Source organism: Myotis davidii, unplaced genomic scaffold (assembly GCF_000327345.1).
Source record: "Myotis davidii unplaced genomic scaffold, ASM32734v1 scaffold442, whole genome shotgun sequence".
NCBI classification, from domain to species: domain Eukaryota; kingdom Metazoa; phylum Chordata; class Mammalia; order Chiroptera; family Vespertilionidae; genus Myotis; species Myotis davidii.
This window is the reverse complement of record NW_006293530.1, coordinates 134,977-139,704: the sequence shown is the minus strand read 5'-3', so window position 1 is coordinate 139,704 and position 4,728 is coordinate 134,977. Positions and strand designations below refer to the sequence as shown.

Genomic DNA, 4,728 nt, shown 5'->3' with positions numbered 1-4,728 from the left:
GTGACTGCTGTGCACTGGGCCTTCACTACTGGACAGCTCTTTCCTTTTCAGTAACTAGACTTGAGTCAGTATCACATTTTTGGGTCCATTACCTCAAACGCGGCCATAGGAATAAAGGGATAGATGTGTGTCAATTACAATTACATATGCAATTCAACAATTACTGCCAGAGCTTGATAATAAAGCACATTTTATAAAGGAGGATGCCTCTATTTTATCTTAAATTGTTAAAATGGGGTCAAAGTTTGGGAATTTGACTGTTTTAAGTTTGACAATAAAAATTTCATCAGTATTATCTGTACTATGCTTGAACATTAAAAAGAACTACAAGGGACTTTAACTATTAAGTTTTGTGCATTAAGAAGGAAATGACCACATTAGCAGCTAGAAGCACTAAGCATGAAATATATTCATTAATTCTTAGGAAAGGCATACTCTTTAGGGTTATGTTCAATGAATTATACTCATTATAAATAATAAGCACATTCATTAAGGTCAGAATCATTAGACAAAATATATGCTGGTTACACAACAAATTTAATTTTTTTCATTTGACAAAGTTCAGTTAAACTGTCATTCAGTATTATTTTTAAAAACATTCTCACAAAATGCTAATAGATAATACCATATAAATGCAATTTAGGTACTTTTTTATTTTTTAGTATAAAAGAGACAACTTGTTTAGATTAAGACATAAAATGGTACGTTCCACAATATATGTAATGATTTAAAAATTTATTTTAAGAACGGAAGTATCATTTCAGTAAAGTAAAATCTAATGAAGGTGAGAATCAAAAAAATACTAGTGCACAATCCCACCCTGGATCTCAGACCTGATTGATTCAGAATTTAGAGTTTTTTCTAATTTGAGAAAGGTGATATGGTAATCGTATATTATTTCAGCTACCTAGAGAGTAGTGATCAAATTATATATTTGGTCAGTGAACTGGATTGGCCTTGGTGTCAACCAGATCAGTAAATCTAAGCCTTCTTCACTACCTCCAGAGGAGAACCTGGAACTACAGTTCTAAGAACTCCTTCCCCGCTTCCCCAACACACACACACACACTTTCTGCCACGAAGAAACAAGTATGCAGTATTTGGAAATTGGAAGAGATAAAAAGGTTATTATTCTGAAGCAAGTAAGTGGGAAAATGGGCGACCTAGGTAAAGTTCAAGGTGATTGGTGAGCATCTGTGAATCACGCTGGGATAGTATGAGCCTCTTCCTAGAGGTTCTAGGGAATCCGAGGAGTTTCTGGGTGAGCTCTGGAGAAAAACTCTCCCTAACGTTTGTGTTGTAGGATGAGATCCTTGCTGATAGTTTCCCTTAAATCTGCTTAAAATTCTTAAAACCAAAATACCTAGAGCAACTTCTGTTTTCCTGAGTTAATTCTAAGACACTCAAGTAAACTCAATGAAGAACCAGTTTGAAACAGTCTAAAAGTGCTGCATTCATTAGAATTGCTTTTGAAATTTATTTGAAAACAAATAGAATGTGTAATGTATAGAAATTTACCAATAGTGAATTTATAATTTTCTGTATCTAACCTTGTGTAAACAAAGTTATTTTCATTGAGCATACTTTCATACATATAATAATCTTTACCATAGACCCATGCCTGTGTTCCAAAAATAAGTCTAATATATTGTGTCATTTCAGCATTTCTAACAAAGAAACAAGAAATTGTTATGATTATAGTTAAGATGTTTCTCTCAATTATTATTATTATAATTCTCCTTCTTCTTCTTCTTCTTCTTCTCCTTCTTTCTCATTAATTAACTAACCCCATCCTCTTTTTATTGATCTTTACTGACTACCCCTTTGAGAGTGCCAAATCAAAGAATTTCTGTATTATTATTAGGTCTTTTAGGATTAACTTAAACAAAAAGTGTGATGCTTAATATTAATATTTTATTAGGTATCTGAAAGTTTGAACACATAAATTCTATGAATTTCTCCTGTAATCTTTTGAATTTAGGCATTTATATAAATCTAAACCTGAGTTTTTACCTATTTCTGTCATTTATCATGATATTTATGACAGTGTATTGCTCTACTTCCAAAATGAGTTTGTAAAATAGAATGCTATTATTCCGAGTTGAGTGCTTCCAAATGCTTCCATGTGATTTTGCTGCTAATTTCAAGATTTATGATACTACATATATACTGGCTAATGAACCCATTCTTTAATGATAACTCGACAGCCTATTTGGCATAGGAAGAATTGCTCACAGCTGCATGCAAGATGCCACTAAATACAAAATGACAAAACTACTTATCTTTGGCATATTGTTAACCACATCCTTTCAAAATAAAGCACAACAAATCTACTAATTCTTCTTTGTTCAATTAACAGGAAATGACAAGCATCGGAGAATGCAGCAGAGCTGCAGAAAAAATAAGATGCAAAAGGTAAGTTATGTAGACATATTAGAGAGACTGATACAGCTGGGTGTCCACAGGGCTCATTGACACCTTCTCTGTTGTTTAATCACACCGGCATATGCTGGATTCACATTACAAAAGTGCAACTGTACCTTGAGATTAGGGACTAGCAAAAAACAGGTTTACATGTCTACCCTGGGATAAACACCATTTAGTTTGGAGTAAATAAATTTATTGGTTATTTCATTCAAACATCATACCTTGTCAATGAATAATATTCGATGTAGATAATCTTACTTAACTCCTAAAGATTATCTTTTATTTTATGTGTTGCCAGATTTCTTTTTTCACATCATCTTTGTTTACCTCCACTCATGTGCAAATTTTACTGTTATCTTTTAAAAAAATGTAAGGGCTTTAATTGAGAAAATGTTTGGACTATTTTATTGTTATTGTGCTTTGTTTTTACTTGAGGTTAGAGGATAAACTACAAATTGTATTTCAATTATATTTGAAGCCTAGTCAAAATCAACTAGTGTCTTTTGACATAAACACTAAATAAGCAAGCAAGAGCTAAATGTCTAGCTTGTCAACGTTAAACAATGACCTTATTCCAAGCAACAAGATGACCTCTGGAACTTAAGTCTTTTAAACGTCCTGTAACTTATTGCATGGCTATTAACAATTCCAAGATAAATCAGTGGCCTTTCAAACATCATGCCACTCTGAAAGCTTCAACGGAATGGTATAATTGCCAACTTCACTTGTACTTAAAAGTATGACGCAAAAGTATTCTATATTCCAAGCAAGAACTTTTCTGATAAACTGGTCTCCTGTTTGAGAAAACAAACAAACAAAAAAATATTCTGATATTTCAGGGTTAAATAGTAGACAACACAGTGAGGCTTCTTAAATAACTTAATTCTAACAGAGTACAGTTACAGTGCTGGCTTAGGGAGAGGTAGCAGCTAGTGAACTTTGAGAGTCTCATTGTATGCTGAACTTTGAGTTATCCCTTTTCTGAGATGAACTGAGTGAAAACTTCAGCTTGAAAAATTCAAGGGAGTTGAACAGAAATAATGCTAAGTTTGATTTTGATTTTATATTTTTAAGTATTGATATCAAATACAAAAAAACATAAGAGTATTTCTGTTTTTGCCAGTAGCAAATGGTTTTTCTGCAGGATAGCATTTTTCAAGGGGACTGCCTCGTATAGCAAATGACATTTCTCTGGATTTGACTCCGATAAACTTATGAATGGAAGAAAAAAACAGAAGGGGGAAATGGGATGTTGGCAAAATATAGCTTTTATCAAGTGTGTTTCTAGCTGAAAATGTTATGTTTCTCAAGTTTCAAGATAATTTAATAAACTTAGCATTGAGTATGGGATGACAACAATATCTGAAAATAAATTTCTGTTACAGGTTGGGCATTGTGATTACTGCAAAATGACCTTTGATGGTGGCACTTCACTCTCAAGAAAATGTCCCCTTTTTCGGTCACCGAAACTCAGTATGCTTTCTTGTTATTTATTTATTTTTTCTTTATGAAGAATGCTTCCATCTAGGTGCTTTATGAAAACTGAGTTGCACCTTTTTGTTGACTCTTTCAAGACAATAATAATAAAAATAAAAGTTGTGGCATTGTGAGCAGAAAATACAGTTGGGTAGCACCAACCTATTTTACATTTCTAAAAGAAACAGATCTGTTTATTTTTAAACCTATAAAATAAAAGGCTAATATGCAAATTGTCCCCTTGGGAGTTTGACCGACTGGGAATTCGACTGACCGGGAATTCGACCACTCGCTATGACATGCGCTGACCACCAGGAGTTGGTGTGGGATGAAGGAGGGCCCTGGCCAGCAGCCAGCAGCTGGCAATTGGAGGAAGGAAAGCCCTGATCAGCCCTGATCACCGGCCAGGCATAGGGACCCCACCTGTGCATGAATTTCATGCACCAGGTCTCTAGTTTTTATAATAACGATGAATAGGCAAATAACTAAGATAATGTTTAAAAACCACTTTATTGAAAATAAATCTCAGTGAGTTCTAATACCATGTAAAATGTGTTTTTAAATGACTACTAGAGGCCTGATGCATGAAATCCATGCAAGTGTAGGCCTCCCTTCCGAGGCTGCTGGCACCAGCTTCCCTCCAGCACCCAGGTACCAGGCTTCTCTCCAGGCACCAGCACCTGTGACCAAGCTTCCCTCTTAGCTCCAGCTTCCTCGGGAAGGTCGTCCAGAAGGATGTCGGGTCTAATTAGCATATTATGCTTTTATTATTGTAGATAGATGATAAAACTGAACTTGATGTTCATGACTTGCTGTGAATAGGAC

The 4,728-nt window shown here is 34.6% G+C and overlaps 1 pseudogene; it reads left to right on the top strand.

Moving 5' to 3' along the window:
• Positions 1 to 1,091: 1,091 nt before the first annotated feature.
• Positions 1,092 to 4,728, top strand: part of LOC102768826 — a 120,571-nt pseudogene continuing 116,934 nt past the window's right edge.